At 39.8% G+C, this 23,945-nt stretch overlaps 1 long non-coding RNA gene across 2 annotated transcripts in view; it reads left to right on the top strand.

Annotated features, from left to right (window-relative positions):
- The first annotated feature begins 62 nt into the window (after positions 1-62).
- The window catches only part of LOC114094944 (uncharacterized), a 92,021-nt gene continuing 68,138 nt past the window's right edge, over positions 63-23,945 (top strand). The window contains exon 1 of one of the 2 annotated variants that reach the window (XR_003583168.2): positions 63-619. This is a non-coding gene — a long non-coding RNA (uncharacterized lncRNA). The remainder of the gene's footprint in view (positions 620-23,945) is intronic. The other variant, XR_011707628.1, reaches the window with a different exon arrangement.

Here is a 23,945-nt window from a genome sequence, read left to right on the forward strand (position 1 = left end):
ATTCATACATCAAATGGATTATTCCACCCATTAGACCATAGACCTCATAATCCAATCACGAGCTTTTGGGGAAACCTTCCATGTAAAACATAAGGCATTCATGGATTCTAACGGTTTCACTAGGAGCATGGAAAACATGAAAAACTCACTTTAGACTTCTCCATTCAAATATAATTTAAGATTTTGAAAACCCATGTCTACAGATGAGTCCTGTTCTCTGCTAAGTTATTCTGTGAATAGCTAGACTTGTTTTGCAAACTGTGTGCTTCTTCTTGCTTATCTCATGTCCTATCAAAAGGGAGCTTGTGGGAACTGTTAGAGTTCATGTTTTGCCTTTTCAGACTTTGATCTGGTGGAGGAATTCTTCTGGTGGTGAACACCACAAAAGAAAGCACCTGTCTTTCTTAAGAGGTAGAGAGCAGGCCTTCTTCAGGCTTGCAAGGGCAGCTCATCATAGAAGGCAGCAGCCTTAACTGGAGTGAGGATGGAAGACACTGGAGGGGAAGAAAACAGCTCTGGAGGAGAAACAGACTTACTTCCCTTACCCAAGTGGAGGAGGTGTGTGAGGAAAAGCTGCAGGGGTGGATGGCAGGGTCCAGGCAAGAACGGAAGCCCAGAGGTAAAGCTATTGCAGAGGCTGTTGGTGACACTGGTGCTTTGACGGGCTGAGCAAGTCCCTGGCCCTCTGTGAGCTGGGGCAAAGCTTACGTGTGACTGTTTTCACAGCACAATGCCCAGTAAGTTTTGCTCAGTGGGGTTTTCTGTTCAGAAACCTCCTTTCAAATTGCTGTTAGCTCCTGGGCTGACCAGGTGCCAGTGGTGTGGTGGAGGAGGCCCCACCTGGAACTCTGGTGTGGAAGGAGGAGACTGTGTTTTCAGTTTCTGGGACTTGATGGTTTTCTGAGAACATGGTGTCATCAAATCCTCTTTAGAGGTTTTCACACGACCTTTCTGAGGGCATGATTTGAACTAAACACAAGACTCAAACTAATTGGACTGTTTTAAAGTGATTGGTCTGCAGTATCTCTGAGGTTTATCTGGCGGTTATGTTGTTCGTGCAACATGGCTGGTGAGCAACTGCTTCGAGTCCTGAGAGACGGGAGAGAGACTGCGCCTTTCCAGAGGCTGCAGGATGAGTTCAGACCACCCAGACACTGGAGCACACAGAGAATAAAAATATTTAGGGCAGATTTTGACATGGTAAACCATGTTCAAGCATCACAATCTTGCTTATGTTTATACTGCCCAAAGACTTCGATTCTACTCCATTTCCCCCCATTTCCTAAATGCATCATTAAAATGACAAAATTTGGCTTCACTTGAAACCAAGACTAGACCTTTAGAATCTCTGAGTTTGAAGCAAACTTGAATAAAGCAGTTTTAACTTCCACTTAATATAAACATCATGTTTTGCTCCTGTTCAAGCCAAATATTCCCTCCTTTTTAAAAATCTGCATGGACAAACTCTTACTAGCTCTATCCATAAATATTGAACACTTGAGTGTATCAGAACACCATGTCCTCTGGTACTTGTGCATACAGGTTTACAAGCCTTATGTCACACAAACTTAGGTTACAACATTATCTCCTTAAGGGACTGGAGTCTTTCCTTCCCTCTTTGTCTACCCCCCAAATTACATTAATGAGGATGAGGGACAAGTGGGGAGAGAAGCTAAGTCAGCGTGATGCCCCAGGCCTTTGACAGCAATTATCACTCTTGTCCTGCTCCCTAATAGAAATAGAAATATCAGCTCCCCAAAGATGCCTGCCTGCCTTTCAGGCAAGAGACTTTCTGGGTCCAGAGAAATAGGGCAGGGGACAGTTAGAATGGCCGTGGGTTCTTCCCCACTAGTTCTACAGTACTAGTTCTTCCTCACTAGTTCTACTGTACTAGTTCTACAGTAGAAAAGTTTCTTGAAGAAAAAGTGTCTGAACATAGAAGTGCTTCCAGCTCAGAAATTGCTTCCATTTTCACTTTTCAGATAGGAATACAGCAGTAAAAAAGAAAAGTCAGTCAACAGAGGCTTTTGTCTTGTTCTTCTTGTCCTTGGCCCTTAAGTGATGGTAAGACAAGTTCCCATATTATTAAAAGGAAGCTGTAGAGGATATATGTGAATATTTAGGTAAAACACTTTTAAAATTTATTTATTTATTTTAATTAGGTGTATATGACAGTAGAACGCATTTTGATTCATTGTACACAATTGCAGCACAACTTTTCATTTCTCTGATTGTACACAAAGTAGCGTCACAGCATATGTGCAGTCATTACCTAGGGTAATAATGTCTATCTCATTCCACCATCTTTCCTGCCCCCATACTCCCTCCCCTTTCCTCCCTCACCTTTGCCCAATCAGAGTTCCTTCATTTTCCCCATGCCCTTCCCCACCATTATGGATGATAAGCATCCACTTATCAGAGAGAACATTGGCCTTTGGTTTTTGGGGATTGGCTTACTTCACTTAGCATGATATTCTCTAACCCCATCCATTTACCTGCAAATGCCATAATTTTATTCTCTTTTAATGCTGAGTAATATTCCATTGTGTACATATACTACAGTTTCTTTATCCATTTGTCTATTGAAGGGCATCTGTGAATTGAGCTGCTGTGATGTGGCTGCATTACTATGATATGCTGATTTTAAGTCCTTTGGGTATATATAGACGAGTGGGATAGCTGGGTCAAATGGAAGTTCCATTCCAAGTTTGCTGAGGAATCTCCATACTGCTTTTCAAACTGGTTGCACCAGTTTGCAGCCCCAGCAGCAATGTATGAGTGTGCCTTTTCCCCATATCCTTGTCAACACTTACTGTTATTTGTATTCTTGGTAGCTGCTGTTCTGACTGGTGTGAGAAAAAATCTTAGAGTAGTTTTGATTTGCATTTCTCTGACTACTAGAGATGTTGAATATCTTTTCATACATTTATTGATCGATTGTATATCTTCTGAGAAGTGTCTGTTTAGCTCCTTAGCCCATTTATTGCTTGGGTTGTTGGTTTTTTTGGTGTTTTTTGAATATTTTATATGTCCTGCAGATTCGTGCTCTATCTGATGTGCGTAAGCCAAAATTTTCTCCCAGAATGTAGGCTCTCTCTTCACCTCATTGATTGTTTCTTTTGCTGAGAAGAAGCTTTTTAGTTTAAATTCATCCCATTTATTAATTATTGATTTTATTTCTTGTGCTTTAGGAGTCTTCTTAAGAAAGTTGGGGCTTAATCTGGTGTGATGAAGATTTGGGCCTACTTTTTCCTCTATTGGGCTCATTCTGGTCTAATACCTAGGTCCTTGATCCACTTTGAGTTGAGTTTTGTGTATGGTGAGAGAGAGGGGTTTAGTTTCATTTTGATACATAAGGATTTCCAGTTCTCTCAGCACCTTAGGTAAAATTTTTAAAACCTAGAAAGATATTATAAAATACCATTGAACACTTAAAAAAACTAATATATTCTCATGGATGAAGAATATTGGTTTCCATAGATTGAAAAAAAATATTTCCCTAAATAAAGTGAATTGTTTTTATTTAGAAATCTAGACGTAAGCCAAAAAAAATTGCCATCTATGAGGGTCTGAATTAATTTATAGCTCTTCTTTATTCCCACTGCATTTCTGCAGTATCTCCATCAAAGTCCTTAGCACACCTGTGCTAATTACCCACTCAGGTCTGCCTCACGTAGGCAACCTGTACTTCTTGATGGTTGGAGTCACATCTTGTTAATTCTACAATCTCAGAAGCAGCTACTACAATCCAACTAATACGCAGTACATGCTTGTCAAAGTTTACTGAACTGCCAGGCCAGCCTCAGCAACTTAGTGAGGCCCCAAGAAACTTTGTGAGACCCCATCTCCAAATAAAAAAATAAAACAGGAGAGGAATATGGCTCAGTGGTTAATTGTTCCTGGGTCCAATCTCTACTACCCGTTCCCCGCCCCCCCCCCCCAAAAAAGTTTACTAGACTGAAGCAATAATTTCCCTGCTAATGCTGTGGCTCATTAAAAGTCACAGCAAGGTCTGCTCTGGAGAGTGGACAATTATATTTGCTATTCCCAGGCCAGTTGGTAGTTGTTATTATAGAAGACACCCATCATTGACATCTTCTATAATCTTGTGAGGAGAAATTTAAGTTGATTCTGAAAAGTAAACATACATATTCCTTAATGCATACATTTATTTATCTATTTAATAAACCCAGGGCTGGGAATGTGACTCAAACGGTAGCGCGCTCGCCTGGCATGCGTGGGTTTGATCCTCAGCACCACATAAAAATAAAATAAAGATGTTGTGTTCACCGAAAACTAAAAAATAAATATTAAAAAATTCTCTCTCTCTCTCTTTAAAAAAATAAAATAAAAATAAAAATAAACCCAGAATAAATAGAAGCAATAGTTGTGAGTCACCTTTGTGTACTTTTATCATTTGAGTTTTACGATTTTTTTGATTATTTAAGGTAAAATTTTTTTTTATTTATGAGAGTATAATACTAAAAGTAGAATAGTTAGAAAACACAAAAATGTATAAAGAGAATAAAGATTAAAGGAATCTTACCAGAGACAAATACTGCTTACCATTTGTTGTATTTCCTCCAAGTCTGTGTATGTATATGCAATGTTTGGACATCACACACACACACACACACACACACACACACACACACACAGAGTTTTTGCATCCTAATCTTTTTACTTAATGTTTGATCAGAAACATTTTTTGTATGTTCTTAAAAATCTTGTAAACATCACCTGCAAGATGACTGTTGAATATTTGTACCGTCATTTATTAGCATTATCCTACTAGTAGATGTTGAGGTTGTTTCTAATTGTTGGCTACTATAAATAACTGTCATGAATAATTTTGTGCTCAAAAGTTTGTTTACATTTTACTTAATTTCCTAAGACAGGATTCTCAGAAGTGGAATTGCTGAGTCAGGTTGGGTTGCCTGAATTTCTGAGGACTCTTAGTACACACTTCTAAATTGATTTTCAAAATTTATGTCCATGTATACCCTGGTCAACCAGAATGCATTCTAAAACTACCACTATACTATCATATTAAAAGGTTCAAAATACTTCATTCAAGTCTCATTATGGACCTGCAGAGTACAGTTTCACAAGCAAGAACTCTGTCCTGAATCTTTCTAACAAGGATCAGTCCTAGAGCCCATCAGTTAGCTATTTAGTTAATTAATCCGTCTTCTCCCCACCATCTACTATAGAAGGGAGAAATTTCTCATGTTGGTTGACAGGTTTATCAGATACTTGGGCTTATAAGAAAAAGGACTCTTTCAGTGAAGCTGTTTGGTCCACTGTACGTTCTAGGGTCATTGTGGATGTGTTTGTTTCTTTCCCTCTAACCATTCAGATACTTCCAAATTAAAAAACTAGGAAAAAACTTTCCCCCAGTAGCATTCCATTTTGAGACCCTTGGAAGAACAATCCACTCATCTAAATAATGAGTTTTATTTATTATTGTTATGGCGTGAAGAAGTGTTTAATCTATCCCCAAGGGACTGGAAAAAAGGTCTAGAATCTTTTTTACTTCCACTTTTTTGCCAAATAGTTAACTTCATCAAAGGTGAAGAACCATTTCCAAAGCTCACTGGGACTGGAGGGTTCTTCCTTTCATCTTATAGATACTTCAGTATCCTCCTCTATAAGATGAAGTCGATGGATCGGCTGAATAGTTAGGTTCCTTCCAAGTATAATATTCTGAATCCTTGATAACCTTTTTGATGGGAGGGTTCCTGAAATTTCAGATTTGAAATTTAGACAGGACATAGCAATCTAAGCCTGAAAGATACTTTGTCTAGTGTTTTGCTCATCAAGAACAATCACATTTGAGCTCATAGCTGGGGGCCAAATATTCAAACAGGTAGAACCAGACTATCTTTTCTGTGGTTGAGAAGATGGGTTCATCTCCCTAATCTATTTGGACATGGAGGATGGCCTTGCAAAAATTAATGACAGGACGAGGCATCTCATGGTCACTGGTGGTTTCAGTAGGGCTGTAAAACCTGAGACATTTATTTCTGTGCAACCTAAAGAGGAAGCTGAGAATATTTTCAGAGTGCACAGAGGACACTCAGTGTCAATGATCTCACTGGGGTCATGAAACCAAAATCAGTCTTTGGTACCCAAAATGTCAGTTGGAGAAACAAGCACTTCTGAGAATACCCCGTGAAAAAACAGTCTGCAAACCTGAGAGGATTGGGCTGTGTGTGTGCAGACTTCACCAAGGCACTCTTCTGAAACTTGAATGAGAAGAGACTCTGGGCAATTAAAAGAGTACTGCTTTATCTGTGAGACATCCTATTGCTGAGAGGAAACAAGGCAAATTTGCTAGATTTGATACAGAACATTCAAAGCATGAGGTCATCTAAGGGAATGAAGACACTGTAAGTTTACTGCTCTTTATTTGAGAATGATATCTTCAAGGTCAACCTTGCATTATGTCTCTTCCCCTAGTCCTACTCTTCCCTGCTCACAAGCTCATCCCTGTGAGGGACAGAACATTAAAGACAGACACTTGCTTGGAAAGACCAAGAGTCTGATCCAAAACTATAAGCAAAAGACCTCATGCATAGTAAGTGCCTGATAATAATCTAAGGAAGGAAAACACAGGGAAGGTCATTTATCACATTTATTAAATTCAAAATGCAACAAAACTGCCTATCAAAAGTGAAGATAATTAAAAGTATCTACAAGAACTAAATGTCTGCTAGTTAGAGTTTAGCCTCAGATGCAAAATAATCAGCCTTCTCTTGCCGTTATGAAAATTCCATAAGCTAAAAGAACTACCTTCCCCAGTCCAGATGTGGCTCTTTCTATCAAACAACACCCAAGCAGCAGGAGAACATGATTTGAGACAAAGTCCTCACCTGATGCTCCAGTAGAACTTGGAATGAATGGACTCAGGGCATTGAGTATGGGGGGAGGGGGTATTTGTGACCACTGCATAAGCTGACTTTTCACTGGATGATTCTGAACAGACCCCAAGAATTCGACTGGGTGAGTGTGCTATAATCAGATGCCAAGGCATAAAGTTCACACATGATGGATTAAGTCAAGGTCAATGCCAGCTTCACTGGGTGTGTTATGCATCTTGCAACATGAATGGATTTATGCTTCGGAGTTTGACAGCTGTGGCGCCAGAAGATAAACAAAGTTACAAGATCATTCATGAAAGTTCAACTTGCTGGAAAAACTGGAGAGCATATGGCTGGCCAAGACCTTTCAAGATCAGGCAGGTACAAACAAGGCTTTGTCTTGGATATTACGGGAGGCCCCTCCAAAACAGCAGCAGTCAACACCAATCACAGTAGCAGCTCCTGCCAACCAACTCTGTGGCCGCATGCTTGGTTTTCAGGTGCCCTTGGGCCCTGTTCATCAGCAAGCATCACACCTTCCTGAGCAAAAGACTCTGGGGAGGAAGGTGAAGACCTACTATCCAGACACCACTCAGGAGAGGAGAGTGTGGGCCATGAACTAGCCTGAGAAATATGTTAGCTATCCTGTGTATGCCTTGTCCAGTCACCTGCCATCTGCCACTGGGGACCTCTTGACTGCTCTGATGCTGAATTCCCTTAACTGTCCATACACCATCTGATAAAGAATAAAGACTTTGGGTTACTTCCCCCATCTTTGCTCTTTCAGCAGGAAGCAGCTTGGAGATGTTGTCACCCATTTTTCCCTAGAAATGGAATGTAGAAATTGTGGGAAATGTAACAGTGGTCCACTTTTTTGCTTTGAATATAGCCCTTGCTGCTCTGCCACTGCAACTTATTTTTAAAATGGACACATTTCTTTCTCATCCTCTCTTCCTGCTCCTCCCTAATGGTTCCCCTAATCTCAGGGGAAACAAGATTTCCTTTCTTCCCTATCCTAGGCAGATTTATCTGTTCTTGAATATAGACCCACCACTGGAAGAAAGTAATCTAGACCTTGGGGATGGTACCAAAAAAATCTCAGAAATGACCATCTCTCAAATTAACAAGTGAATTACAGCCATGGCACATGCCTGTAATACCAGTGGCTCGGGAGGCTGAAGCAGGAGGATTGCAAGTTCAAAGCCAGCCTCAGCAAAAGCAAGGCACTGTCTCTAAATAAAATACAAAATAGGGCTGGGGATGTGGCTCAGTGATCGAGTGCCCCTGAGTTTCATTTCTAGTTCTAATAATAATAATAATAATAATAATCCCTTATCCTGCCGATGGGCAGAATCATAGCCTCTGGGACAGGAGTCCTCTGGTTTTTCTCCTTTGTTAGCAAAGCAATAAGCCTTCTTTTCCTTTTTCTCAATCAAAACTGTGTCCTCATTATTGGATTGGCATTAGGGACAAAGCTGAGCTTTCTGTAACAAAATCATTTGTTCAAATGTTACCCTTAGCTAATTTTATCTCTTGCATCTCTTATTCTGTCTTATCTGAAGCCACATGTTACAATTAATTTTTCAATGAGTTGTAGAAAAATATTTATTTCCTTGAAAAATAAACTTGTTTTCCAGCAGATGATAAGAATGTGAAAAAACACTCTTTCTCTATTGTGCTTTGATCTGTATTTAACAAAAATACAACTTAACTAATAGCATTGCTTATCTCCTGTATTTTGTGTCCTTGTGTTTTGCATTTTCTTAATTTATGTTGTAATCCATATTTTTATTTCTATTTTAGTATTGTATTATATATCAGGCATGTTTTTAATAATTGGCCTCAAAAATTTAGAACAAATATGTAAAGTACAAACATAAGTAAACTTAAATATGCAAATGTTTAAATAAATGGATACTTCAGGAAATCTTCAAAAAAAAAAAAAAAAAAAAAAAAAGAAAGAAAGAAATACATTAACTAAGAAAAAGGGGATTTGTTAAAGTGAGACCCATTCAAAATTGGCATGTGGTACCAAGGCAGGCTATTCTGGGACAACCCCAAATAGATTTAAATCAGAAAACATTTCATAATGAAAAGATGGAAGCAGTTGTAGCGTCAAAAAGAAACCTTTCTTTTCTTCTGAATAATCTTTGCAGCTCTTGTTTTTAGGCCTATGAAGTTATTAGTTGCACATTTTCACCTAAATCATTTGGTTCTCTTTTCTTGCCTTCAAGCTGTAAAGAAGACTAACTAGCTGTGTTGGCATCATAAATGTCTTTTCCTGATTAATCTGAGAAGGCCAGAATTAAGACAAACAAACACACATGAGTTTCACTCTTGGTTTGATTATGGAAATAGGAGGGCTCCTATTTCTGAAAATTTGGATACTTGGGTTTCCATGATAATGGCTTACTACACATCTTTAGAGAGTTAATAATGCCAAAGTCACATAGTCAGGACCGCCTCTTCTTGTAATTGCAATGGCCATCTGAATGGCTTTGACATGGTTCTCGTTCAGGGGAGGCCATAGCTTCCTTAGCCAGCCTGCACTTGGCTTCCTCATGCACACTGCCCTCACAACCCCAGTCCTCAGAGCCAGTCACAGGTGCTTTCTTTACTCACATAGTAAAGAGGCAACCTAGGGAAATCAAGAAAGGCAGGGGACTGAGAGCCAGGAGCAAAGGGCTCAAGTTCTAGCCAGGCACCAGGGGACTCTGACATGAGCACATCAATTTTTATTTCTTCATTTGCAGTCTCAGTTCACTTGTCTGTGAAAATTGGAGACTTGACTACATGATTTCCAACAGCTTTTAAAGTGGAAATTTTCTTCAATCCACTGATTTCCAGTTAGTTTATATTGGCAGAGAAGAGCCTGCCTCTCCTTTCTGTCCCTTTCATTATTGTAGAACGGGCTTAACCTCAGAGAGGAATTGCAGAGGCAGCAAAAAAAGAAGGTGGAGGGTCTGCTAGGGGGTTGCTAGGTGTGCTAGGGATGACTGGACATTTAGACAGGAAGTCAATACAAATTTCCACCATTGCCACAGCTCAGAAGGTGGAGGGCTGTTTGGCTTTTTTAGGGCCATGCCTCTTGCTACCATTTGGTGGCTTATTTTCCCCTACTACTCTGCTTGGAATGTTCATTTTAATTTGATTTCACATGGATAAAAATGATGAGAAAAGGCCAGGTTCACAGCAGGCTTTTAGCCAAGGTTTGAACACTTCCCCAAAATGACCCATATTTTGACTTAAGCATATGGGACAATGCAAGAAGAATTATGTAGAATTCCATTCTTAGGGGCTTACAGTGAAGTTAGGGAGATGAGACGAGTACATGTGTGTTAGCTTAACCCTCATATTTTAAAAAATAAAATTATGAGTTACTAGTCTGACTTTTTCAGATTGATGAAAAAAAATATCTGAAGCAACTGCTGCTTCCAAGTAGATTTATTTCTGACTGTGGTTTAGAAAAAAAAAATCAATAAAGGATGGTGTAGATTATAAGGATGACATAAATGCTGACTTTCAATTTCTTTGCTTTTCTGAGGGGGAAAAAAATCTTCCTTCATTTATCAAAGATTAGGGCATATTATACAGCATCAGTTTTTAGGTTAGAGATATAAAATCTTTAGAGCCCAATACCATTCTCACGATTATGTGAGCATAGGCAATTTATTCATCTTCCTTAGCTTTAGGATCTATCTCCTGCTCAGTGGAGAGTAGCAATACCTCCCTAAACATTATGACCATTAAATTAGGTAAATTATAAATATATTTGGTACTTGGAAATCATTCAATAAATGGTAGGTATTAAGAAGCTTCAGATCCTAGCTCTGAGGGATCCTACTATGAACCGATGGAGAGACACATGGTTATAATATCATGCAAAGCCTGGCCTCTTGGCAGTTGGTGCCAGGTGAACATTGGTCCTTTTGGTTTCTCTGCGTCTTTCAGGTCAAGGGTGGACACCACTATTGTTTACTGATTCCGGACATTTGTGACAGGTTGGCCAGTGTCCACGGCAGGGTGTGGTAGCTGTTTCATCCATGTGATGGCCAGTAGGAAGAACAGATAGAGGACCTTTTTGTTCGTTTGCTTGTTTTCTCTTTCTAATAGATTCATTTTGAGTGGCTATTTATGTATATTTGCCTTCATCCAGGAATTTGTAAGCTCAACTAACAAGTCAGAGAAGAGAGCATGGCACCTTCTCTTTCTAATGAACTTCCTCAGCCATTGGTTGCCCCTGCTGGTTCTCTCTGCCAGTGCAAACCTCACTTTGCTGGGGAGAGTGAAGAGTCCCATGGAGAAGGGACAGACCTGACCTGGCCTGCTGAATTTAAGCTAATATTTTTTATGGGCAACGTATCATTTAATCTGTTATAGTAGATTGTAATTTCCAGTCTATTGACAGGGAAATAAGGCATGGAGAAGCTATAATGGTCAGACAGTTTAGAAGCTAGGGAGCCAGGATTTAACCCCAGGCTTAATTCAATAAATTTTTACTTCTAGACTTAGAATGCTTAGAAAAACTCAAGTATAAGTCCCCAAATACCTACATACTCACACATGCTTAGACATCTGTACCAGACATTCTAATTTAATTGGTAGCCTGGGGTAGAGTCCTGGTGTTGGCATTTTAAACAAAGCTTCTTATATGATTCTAAAGTGCAGCTAAGGTGAGAATGTTGGTTTCATGCCACAATTACACGATACCACATTACTATAAAAAAATAGCAAGTTCTTCTCCCATTAAAGTACAAGAAAGTGCTTCCCAAAACACATGTTAGAAAGCTTCTGGATGGGTTTGAACTCTGGGAAATTGTTTTTTATCAGTTTCCTTATTCCTTTTGGTGTGCAAGCATTTTTAGGCTCCTGTGGGCTATGTTGCTCAAAGAGAATAGTTGTTACTACAAATTTCTGGGGGCGGGGGAAGAGATCTGTAATGATCTTCCTAGATCTTTACTTTTTTGAATTTTGGTTCATCCCTCAAATATGATCCCTGGTTGCTCATCATTTCCGGAGGAAATTTCAGCTGACAGTTGGCCTCCTCTCCTTCCATCCCTACGTAGGGATTTCCTTTTGCATCATTTGAACTTTGCATGGATTTCTGTGGCCCATTGGTTATGACAGGGAATAGTACATGGTCCTTAGAGACTGGAGCTGCAGACCAAGTCCCAATGGTCATTTGACTTAGGGTGTCATGCCCTTGGAAACAGATCAAGTTATTGCCACAGTCCCATACAGTGGCTACCATTCTGTCTCTGCAGATACTGTAAAATTCACTTCCAACAAAAATCAGTCATTAAGGTGGTCAGAATTGGCTGTAAGTATTCAATAAGGAAGTCTGTGTTGGTTAGTTATGTCCTTTGACATTTCTAAGTATACTCCCCACCCTCCCCGAATTTAAAAGGAGGATTTTGAAAAACCAAATGTTTTTAGCTGGCAAGCAATATTTCCAAATCTTTGGAAGATGATTAAGTGAAACGCATTCTCAGGGATTGGAGGTAATTTCCAACTGGTTTGGCAAGTTACTTTGGGCATCAACATCTCTATTAGGAAATATCTTGGGATTGGAAAAATAATATGTACGGTATTTTTTTAAAAAAACTGATATAAGTAAAACATTATTAACAAGTTTTTTTCACTGAAGAACAGGATGGGGAAGTGTGGGAGGTAATCATATTCATTATGTGTTCTATAATAACCGCAGTAATATTGTCAGTTAATATTTAGTGGAGACTTCCTATGTGTTTATTGTAAGCATTTCCCTTACTGCAGTTACTATTTACTATTCACAGTAATGTTATATGATAAGTGCTACTGTGCCAGTTTTCCATTCAGCCATAAGTAACATAGTATTGGCAGAAATAGCAAAGTTTATTGTTTAACATTTTAAGAAATTCCATGAGTGAATGGCTCCAGGGTGATAAATTCAGAGGCATCAGGATCTGATATTTCTGTGTTTTTCCTCTTCATTATCAACATACCAGGTGATGCTTGAGCAGTCTTGCCTCATGGACCTGAGATGGCTGCTCACCACATCCACTTATGGCCACATCCAGTCTCTTTTCTATTGTGTCTTTTATTATAAATCTTTCCCAGAAACCCACCACTCCCCCAAGACAGTGCATACAATTGCTTCATATGCTTATGCCTAATGTTGCCAATCATGGCGGGGGGGGGGGGGGACCACCATGGCTGGATTCCAGGCCAATTAAGGTTTGATGTGTGCTTGAATCATCTAAAAGAAGGCTGAGAGCTGGGCATGGTGGTGCACGCCTGTAATCTCAAAGGGAGGTTGAGGCAGGAGGATTGTAAGTCTGAGACCAAGCCTCAGCAAATTTAGCAAGATTCTAAGCAACTTAGTGAGACAGTGTCACAAAATTAAGAAAAATTTAAAAAAAAAAAAAAAAAAAAGACTGGGGATGAAACTCAGTGGTGAAGTTTCTCTGGGTTCAATCCCCAGTATACCACCCCCCCCAACAAAAGGAGGGTGGCTAATAACCAAAAATGTTTAGTTAGGTTCACTCCTATAACTCTAGCTACAGGCTGAGGCAGGAGGATGGCAAGTTTGAGGCCAATCTGACTAACTTGGCAAGACTCTGTCTTAAAATAAAATAAAAGGGCTGAGAATGTAGCTCAGTAGTCGAGCACTTGCCTAGCATGTGTGAGGCCCTGGGTTTCATCCCCAGCACCAAAATAACAAAACAAAACAAAAACTCAGTTAGGAATATGAAATCATGTTTAAGCCAGAAGGAAAACTTTTGCAAGCCCCCACCAAGTCAAGGCTGCCAATTAAAAGTATTTATAAGGACTTTTCCATTAATACCTATCAAAATTGTCCCAGGCTGCCTTAAGGACATTAGGCCAGGTAGTTTGTCCCTTCAGCCTTGTCACCAGGATCAGAGTTCTGTTATAAATAACAAAGGGGATAGGGTGGTTAGATCACTTTCTGCTGTACTATTTTCTGAATGTGTTATGGAGGAGGGGGTAAGTGAGGTCCAGGGAATTACCCAAGGGCACGTGTGGTAGAGCTGAGCCTAACAACTAAGTCTGTTTACCCCAAACCTTTGTCTTTCATCCCTGTGATAAACTTTCCCTGTTGCATGCTCAGGTACTGCCTTTTTCTGTCTCTGTCTCTCTTTCTCTCAACACACGTAGCTTTCCTAATAGTTAAAATAACGCAGGGTTCTTTTTTTTTTTTAATTGTTGTTAAAGAATTGTCATGCAAGGTTAAATTGGTTCTAACCACAACTAGTCTACTCTGAAAGTTTGGTAACCTCATCCTTTTTGGACTTCATTTTCCTTATCATTAAAATGGCTCAATTAGATGAGTGTTAAGTTCTCTTCCAGCCCTGAAATTCCATTAGAGTATTGTTGTCATTTGAAAAAAGATCCAAAGGAAAGCTTTTTAAAAAGCTTCAGACATACAATAATTACGTCCTCCATGAAAAGTCAGGTAGAATTTTTGAGGCAAATTTTACTCCTTCTAGAAAATGCACCTGCTTGTTTGCCACCAGTGCAGATGGTGATGCGTAACCTTCACCACTGGGGGTTTGGCCCTGCTATCCCACAGTGGTTTGTCTTATCTCTTCTCTTGCTCATGGTTCTATCAGTTCCAAGGACTCAACTCACCTGGGCACCAATATGCCAAGAAGGCTATCTGCCAATGGCGGTGAGCTGACAGCTTCCCTGCAACTCACCAGAGGCCTTGGTTTCCATGTTGTGTAAGCAAGGTCAGCCCAAGGGAGCAGATGAAGGAACTTCTGTCTAGGAATCTGCTTCCAGAACAAAGGCATACTGTCTGCCTCCCTGTGGCCCGCAGAGGAGATCAACCTCTTTAAACAGCTTCCCAGGACTCGGAGCAAGGTAAGAATGGGGACAGTGTGCCTACCCAGCACAAATTGGTAAAGGCTAGGGTAGTAGGAGCCATGAAAAGAAGAGTGGTGAAACAGGTGTGTGTGTCATATTTTCTTCTCGTTTCCCAAAGATAGAAGGAATATTTAGGTAAGAAGAAAAATTTCACTTTCCTTCAGACCAAAGTGAGAGTTTGAAATTGAAATGCTAAGCATTGGTAAGGCAATACTAACATTTGGTGAAGACCTTTAGTATTGAAATATTTGCAGACTTTACTGTTAGACCAAGAGAATATTGTCCAACTTCTCTTCACAGGTTCTGGAAAAGCTGAAAAATGTTAATTAATAGCAAAAGGTGTCTTCCAAATGGCCCCTTAGCCCAGAGTTAGATATGTATTACCGCTATGTCAAAAATTAATCATAAAATTAAGTAGTTAATGAAAACAAGCAAGACTTAGTATAAGCTTTATTGTACTCCCCTCCGTTATATTAGAGCTAATAGGAGTCAGACACTTACCCCAAGAGTTAAAGGGGAAAATTATCTTTATTTTCCTTCCAGCTACTGTTGTGCTCTGAAAGAGGAGGCCCTGTCCGTGGGGAGAACATTTTTTAAAAACATATAAACATTAGTAACCTACAATAAAATCAACACTGAAGATGCAGTTTAAAGTGTTGGTTCTCTTACCATCTCTCCGACAAAGAAGGGGCTGGGGCTCCTTTGTTCTGGGTGACTGGGAAGGTCCTGGTCACTTTGGATAAGAATTGTGGTAGGTTTCCAAACCCATGTCCTGAGATTTATTTCATAGTAAGAGATAGCTCTTGTAATTGTTTTCATTCATGAATTAATACTTTAGAAAACTAAAACAAATATGCTTCTGAATTAAATTATCCAGATAATTGCTTTGGTTTCCATTTGTCTTCCCAAATGAAAGACACAATTCTTTAGGTACTGGAAAAAAAATAAACTATGCATGACATCATCACCAAATCCTGTTTAAGAGTTGTCCACATTCTAATGGATTGGTCCAGACTTTGGACTCTGGCACTTTTGAAAGTCATGCCCCATGACACATGCAGAGTCCTCCTTCAGCCACACCAGGGAGGTCCTTCAAAGAAGGCAGCTGCCTGCCACAAGGTCTTTTGGGATTGTAGGATTCCAGGAGCTCACACCGAAGACAGCTTGGCTGCCTCTGAGCCTTGGATGTGCTGGTACAGCTGCGAAGCAGCTAACTTTGGCAGCCATAGATCATGGAGGCTTTGTCTCTGCTTCTCTCAGAATAGCTTTTCATCCGGAGACTCATAACATCTCTCAAAACAAACACAGGAAGAAGATGGGAAACAAACATCAATGATAGCTTTAAAGAAAGACTCTATTCTGAATCTTTGGGTTTTGATATATGGCTATAGTATGTAGAACTGATCATTTCTGATTTATGAACATTTGGACGGGATAGAAAGAACGATGGGTTTAGATTTGGAGCAATTTGGATTCGAGTTCCAGCTTTGTCTACAGTTCGTGCGTAACTTAGCTTCTTTGACCTTGGTTTCCTCATCTGTAAAATGAGAAGGTTTAACCAGATGATCTTTGACCTCATGATTCTATGAAAAGTGAATGTTGGAAGCACATGTTCACCTTCTCCAGTTACCAGCTGTGAGAATGTGACTGGACCAAATGGTGCTAACTGTTGAAATGTTTTAGGTTGAAGGGGAAACACTAACTGTCGAAACGTTTTAGGCTGAAGGGGAAGCTTTCTGAAATGGGACAAGGGCACCTCGTGTTGAAACCTGTAGCTGGTCAACTCTCTGAAGCCAGGACTGACTGACATTTGTTTCTGCCTCCTACCTCCCATTTGTTTTAGTTGGACCAGCAAGGGACTCAATTGAGGACCAAAAAAAAAAAAAAAATCTGAAATCAGTATTGTGTTGATAAGTAGTTTTTTGAACAGTTATGAATCAGATATTTGACAAAGTTTTAAAATTTTTGTTTCTTGTAATTGATAGGTAATTGTTATCGGGAAATTCAATCTCTTCCAGTTAACAACTGTCTCTTTGGGGTTAACACTGGGTTAAATATTTTAATATCAGGATCATACCTCTGTTCTCAAGGAAACTTCCTCTACCTTCCCTTGCCCCTAGATGGCTTCTGGTAGGGAGGAGTTCCCTCTTAAGGAAGTTGAGAGAGGCTTTCTTGGTTTAAGAGATCCTCTGGGTCTTTTTGGCTTCTACTGAAAATGCCTGGGCCCTACCTTCTCACCACGTGGATTTCCACCAAATATGGCTAATCCTACTTAGCCTTTTGGAATCTCATGTGAGCATCCAGCATTTTGCCATTAATTCTGTATTTAAGGTGCTGACACTTTGAGAACTTGGGCTCCAGGCCTTGCTTGATTCATGAACCTTTTAGTACACTTTTCCTAGCTTGGGCAATAGGAGATTTTCAATCTCTTATATGCCACCCAAGACCTGGGGAATCAGTGACACTACGTCAGCCACTTGCTATTTGCCAAAATCTTCCATATTATGATTTCTAATCTACTTTAGCTTTCCTCATCCCATGCCACAGTAGTGCAGGAGGCCTGGTGAGGTTGTCTCCTCCCAGGCTGGCCCCAGACCCCTATTGCCCTGTCTCATTGTAAAATAGCACACTCATTGATGAGTGGTGATTGTCATGGAAAGGACGGAGGTGCTTGCTCTCATGCCCTATATGCACCATTATAATTTCTGCACTCCCAAGACAGTAGCTCATCTTCAGTGACATGATTTCCCAAGTGAGGTTGGCATGTGTGTGCGTGTGCATGTGTGTGACTGACTGCATGTGTAAATGCATCATGCCTTAGAGCAGAGGTTCTTGAACATTAGCATGAAGATGATGACCTGGAGGACTTGTCAAAACAGACTGCTGCTGAAGCTGGGGTTGTGGCTCAGCAGTAGAGTGCTCGCCTAGTACACTGGGTTGATCCTCAGCACCACATAAAAATGAAATAAAGATATTGTGTCCACCTACAACTAAAAATTAATATTTAAAAAAAAAACAGACTGCTGGTCCCACTCCCAGTTTTTGATTCTGTAGATCTAGAGTGGAACCTAAGAATTTGTATTTTTATTTTATTTTTATATCTATTTTTAATTCTTTAAAATTCTTTTTAGATATACATGACAGTAGAGTGTATTTTGACATATTATATGTACATGGGGTAAAACTTCTCATTCTTATGGTTGTGCATGATGTGGAGTTACAGTGGTCATGTATTCATATATGAACATAGGAAAGTTAAAATCAGCATACTGCAGTGACATAGCTGCATCAATGTTTATAGAAGTTCAATTCACAATAGCCAAACTGTGGAACCAACCTGGATGCCCTTCAAAAGATGAATGAAGAAAAGGTGGTATATATACACAATGGAATTTACTCAACCATAAAGAAGAAGGAAATTATGTCATTTGTTGGTAAATGTCTGGAACTGGAGACTATCATGCTAAGTGAAACAAGCCAGTCCCCCAAAACTAAGGGCTGAATGTTCTCTCTATGTGGTTGCTAACCCACAATAAGTGGGGTGGGGTGGGAAGGGGACGAATAGAAGTCCATTGGATGAGACAATGGGGAACAAAGAGAAGGGAAGGTGCAGGGAAATAGCAAAGATAGTAGAATTAATTGAACATAACTTTCCTTTTCTTGTATTTGAATACAAGTGGACGGAACCGGAGACTACCATGCTAAGTGAAATAAGCCAATCCCCCACAAAAAACAAAGGCCAAATGTTCTCTCTGATATGGGTATACTAACTCACAATAAGGTGTGTGTGTGGGGGGGTGGGGAGTAGACGTCCATTGGATTAGACAAAGGGGAATGAAGGGAAGGGAGGGGAGTTGTGAATAGGAAAGAATTTGTATTTTTTAAAATATTTTTTTAGTTGTAGATGGACACAATGCCTTTATTTTATTTGTTTACTTTTACGTGGTGCCACGGATCAAACCCAGTGCCTCACACATGCTAGGCAAGTGCTCTACCACTGAGTCACAACCCCAGCCTTTTTTTTTTTTAATCTTTATTTTTTAGTTGTGGTTGGATGCAATAATTTATATTTTTAACAAGTTCCAGGTGATGCTGGTGCTACTGGTCCTGGGACCACACTCACCTAGAATCCCCAGGCTCTGGTGTTGCACATAGGTTGTAGTGAAAGCAATGCAATGTTTGAGTACAAATTCTATGCTTGGAAACCTGAAGATATATACTTTTGCATTCTGAGCCTTATCACTGGACTCCGATTAGAGAATAAGTCTCAAAAATTAATAGATGAGTGAGTTACCTGTTTATATTATTAGATTATTTATTTTCTGGTGCCCTATCTTTTTCTTTGATGTGTTTTCTGGTTCCTAATCTGACTGATCCTACAGTGAAGACAATTATACCCACGGTGTGATTTGAGGTCACTTAAAGAGCTATGTATGTATCTAAAAAATTCAGGCTAGCCCTATGCTCAGACACCAGCCCTTCAGGCTTGGTTCTCTCAGGAGGAGGAAACAGAGAGAGCAAAGGCCAGTCTGCCTAGGACACCGGCTGCATCTTTTGCAATGCTTCCTCAAAAACATGTATTGAAGCTTTTTAAAAATTAACAGCTTTATCTACAAACCATAAAGTTCACTCATTTTAAATGTACAATTCTATCATTTAGTTCATTTACACAGTTGCACAAAATCTCCCCAATCTCATTTTAGAAAATTTTTCATACCACCTAAAAACACTCACACTCTTATACAATGACTTTTCTTTTCATACTCTGTTCCAGGCACCCATTCATCTTTCTGTCTGTATACATTTGCCTTTTCTGGACATTGCCTATAGAATTGATCCTTCTTATTCATGGATTCTGTATCTAAGAACTAAACCAATAACGAATTGAAAATATTTGGAAAAAATTGCATCTCTACTGAATGAGTGTACACACACACACACACACACATACCATTTTCTTGTTATTCTCTAAACAACACAGTATAACAATATATACATAGCATTTACCTTGAATTAGGTATTATAAGGGAAAACATGCATAAGCTATATGTAAATACTGCACCAATTTATATGAAGGACTTGAGCAGCTACAGAGTTTGGCATCCTGGGGGAGACCTTGAACCAGCCCTCTAAGAATACGGAGAGACAATTATGGGGGAACCCCACAGTGTGTGTCCTTTGGTCTGGTTTGTTTCACTCCATAATGCTCTGGAGGCTCATCTAGGCTGTAGCCTGTATTAGAACTCCATCAAACACTGACTTTCATCAGCTACACATGCTTCTTTCTCGGTATTTCTGCTCTAACTCTTCTAGTATAGGTGCTTGTCACTCACTATGTAATCTCTGACCAGTAGCATCAATGTCACCTGGGAGACACTCCATGTGGATAATCAGGATCTGCATTTGAGCAAGATCCCAAGTGACTGCTGTGCATGTTACAGGTTGAGAAATGCTGCTGAGATAAGCTCTTTACCTCTGTCTGAATCCTGAACCCTGAGCCTCCTACAAACTGCCACCTGGGATTACCCCCTAAAGTGCCAATCTCCATATGCTGCCCCATTTCTTAAGCAACTTAGGAGGCTTCCTATTAACTGTTTGAGTACTGAGTCCCCATTACTCAAGTGTGATAGTAAAACTTTCTAAAATCACCTCTGCTCTACTTACTGAAGATTCTTACCATCAACACTCCAAAAGACTCAGTTGCTGACATGCCAGACCCATCACAGTACTTTGACTGCACTGTGATCAGTCTCTAATTCATGTATCTTACTGAGCCTTTCTTCCCTCTGCTCTGATGAAGTCTACCAAGTCTTCGAGGACCAGTTCAAGTGCCATCCCCACCTCCCCGACCCCACAAAGGACCTTCCCCAACCTATAGATTTATTTTAAACTTTGTTCATAAAATATTTATTTTGTATCTTTTAAAACTTACTTTACCTTTAAAATAAATAAAAATAAAGACTTATTTTATTTTTAATATACTTAATAAAAACTGAGTCCTGTGGTTACTTTTTGGCTGCTTGTGGTGATGATGATGACAGACACATAGATGAGAACTTATAATTTATGAATACCCTAACTTATCCCATCTTGATTGTATAATCTGTATATATTATTAGTATGAAAATATAAGACTCCAGAAAAGAAAGGTTATTTTTTACAGGTCTTTGGTTGTGCATACTAGGTGTGCCCTGGCCACACAGCAGGTACTTCATAAATTCTTCAGGGATGAATACCAGGCAAGAAAAAGGATGATGATGTTTCCCCAGAAGGAAAGAAATGACTTCAATAGAGTTTACATAGGAAACTGATAAAGGGCAGATGATAAAAATGTAACTACTACTCCTTTTGTGATTATTTATTAAAGACTGTAGGAAATCTTTTGATATTTGTGACCTTATACAATTTTCCTTAGATCTCTATTATTCCTGTTTAGGAGGTGCTCCTCTTGTTCATCCATGTAAATGAGGAAACTGAGGTTCAAATAAATTATGCTCATTAGCTGAGGCTACAACTGATAAACGGCAGAGCCGAGTCAAATCCAAGTATCTGACTTTAACTGTTCCTTATCATTGAAGCAGTCCCACCAAGGGAGTGCAGCAACAGGCCTGGGACAACTGGGGTCCTGGAGGTTGTGACTATTTTTCCAAGTCAGGAAGTGTTTCCACAGGCAATATTCCTGTTTTCATTGGAACACTGGTGAGATTTAAAGTCACCTATGAATTTCCTCCTTTGCGTCAGAGGACACTCAAAAGGAACAACCCAACGGATACAGATGGACTCCACCAGCTTCCTTGGCCAAGTTCTTCTCATTCTTTATTGGTTGTAAGTGGCCTGGGACTGACTAGTCTCTCTGAACATAATGCCTCTGCTTTAATCTCATCAGGAGTGAGCAGGAGGACAAAGGGGACTCTGACATTGTGGGACTAGAGCTATAGATAGGAGGTAAACTATTTCATCCACTCAGCTACCTCCCCTAAGGTCACATGGAACTTGGTGATACTGCCAACCGATAAGCTTTCAATATCATCAAATAGCCAAACCCTGAAAAACATTTATATCTTTATTCCATGTTTAAGCAGTTATTGCTTAGCAAACCCCACACTGTTTCCACTAGACAAAAAGAAAACGAAGGAGGAGAAGGAAGAGGAAGAGGAGAAGAAATAATGAGGACTTTTTACAGCTCATAATTTCAAATAGAAATGAAATCAGAATGAAGTGGAATGGAGGAACATAGAAAGTTGGAGCCAGGAGAGGTGGCAGGATGATCCAGTTCTGGGTTTCCCAGGGGGTCCTTAGGGGAAAGCATTCTGTGGAGGTCATTTTACAATATGCAAATATATCAGTAGTCTATTGCTGCAAAACAAATTACCATAAATTTAGCAGCATAAAGCAACATCTATTGACAAGCTTATGGTTCTATAGGTCAGACCTATATCTAGGTTCTCTGCTTAAGAACTCACAAGCCTGGAATCAAGGTGTTGGCCTGGCCAGGTTCCCATCAAGAGGCTCAGGGGAAATGTCCACTTCCAAGCTCTTTGTTATTGAACCCATAGGACTGAGGTCCATCTCCTTACTGACTGTTAGTAGGGACTGTTCTCAGTTCCTGGAGATGTCTACATTCCTTGCCCACTATCCATCTGGAAGACACCAAAAATGTGTTGAATCCTTCTTGTGCTTCACATCTCTGGCTTCCTGTTTGGCATCAGCCACAATAAACTCTCCACTTTTAAAGGGTTTATATAATTAGGTCAAGTCTACTCAGATAATCTCCCTACTTTAATTTCAATGGATTTGAAGTTTTAAGTACATCCCCCAAATTTGTTCAAAGCAGTACTTTGATTCATGTTTGACTGAATTAATGGGAGGAATTGTGTTCTCTCGTGCTGGGATTCTTGGGAGCCATCTTGGAATTCTACCTGCCACAGGAAGAATACAGGTGGGGCTTTCTTCCCCAATTCTCTTCGACCAGAGTTGACTCATTTTGATGGGTTTTCAATTTTGTGCCTTGTACATTTTTCAGTGAATGGGTATTTGGTTTAAATAATGATTTCAATTTTACAGATGAGGAGGCTGAAGCCCAGAGACATCATAGATGTCATAGCCCAGAATGAATCAAGGAGATACAGTTGGCCAATGGTGGACTTGGTCCTGCACCCCAAGCCTCTGGCACCAGGTTCACTGCCCTTCTGCATCACCACACTGAGAAGGCTGCCTTCATCCTTCTCCCCAACCAACTTCTTAGAATCTCACAGTATCTTTCTTAGTTGCCCCCCTTGCATTTTGATTCCTGAAAGGTGGTTATTATTATTGTTATTGTAGGTCTATCTAGTTCAGATCAGTATGAGTAATTATCCCTGATTTGGGTTACTATGAGGAATAACTATTGACATTACTCTGAGAAGTGATTAATTTCCTGCAGGGGGTGGGCATGCATGCTTCTTTTCCCTCCTCAGGGTTCCTTTTCCTCCTGTGAATCCTTCTGTGTACAAAGTGAACGTACACCACAGAGCTCAGAAAATGCTGGGAGCTGAACTGGAGGTGTGGTTTACAAGAAATGTAAAAGGGAATTGTGTTCTGTGACAGTTCTCGGAAGTCCCACCTGTGCTCTATATACAGACAGTGGCAGCACCAACAAGCAGACTTTGGCTCATCTCCCTGAACTAAAGCCCCAGGCATCAATCATTCAATGAATTCATTGGTTAAAACACCTTTATCTCTGCTCCTTGAAGGAAAAATGAGGGTGCTCTGGGCAGAACTTGAGAATAGGATTTTCCCACAAACCCTGGGCTCTCCTATTCCCTCTCAATGTTGCGCCCTCCACTGTTAATATACACAACCCCCTAAAATCATGAAAATGGACAATCCACAGTAAATATTGTTCAATGAACACTGGACAAAAACTATATATATATATATATATATATCAAGAACAGCATCTTTCAAAGTTTTTGAATTACAACCATAGCAGAAACTATACAGTACATTAAATTCAGCATTCTATTCTCATTGCATATACGTGCATATGCATAAATAAAAAGGGAACAAAAGCTTAATAAAATGATATCCTTGCTATTAATAATTTCTACTCTAGATTATTTTTTAATGTTGTTTGAGACCCATTAATGCTTGTAGCCTGGTCTAGTAAAGGTGTCCTGGATCCTCCAGGAGGCTTTAGTGAGTCCTTACTGATAACCCATGTTCCTTCCACAA

This window comes from Marmota flaviventris, chromosome 5 (genome assembly GCF_047511675.1).
Source record: "Marmota flaviventris isolate mMarFla1 chromosome 5, mMarFla1.hap1, whole genome shotgun sequence".
Taxonomy (NCBI): Eukaryota; Metazoa; Chordata; class Mammalia; order Rodentia; family Sciuridae; genus Marmota; species Marmota flaviventris.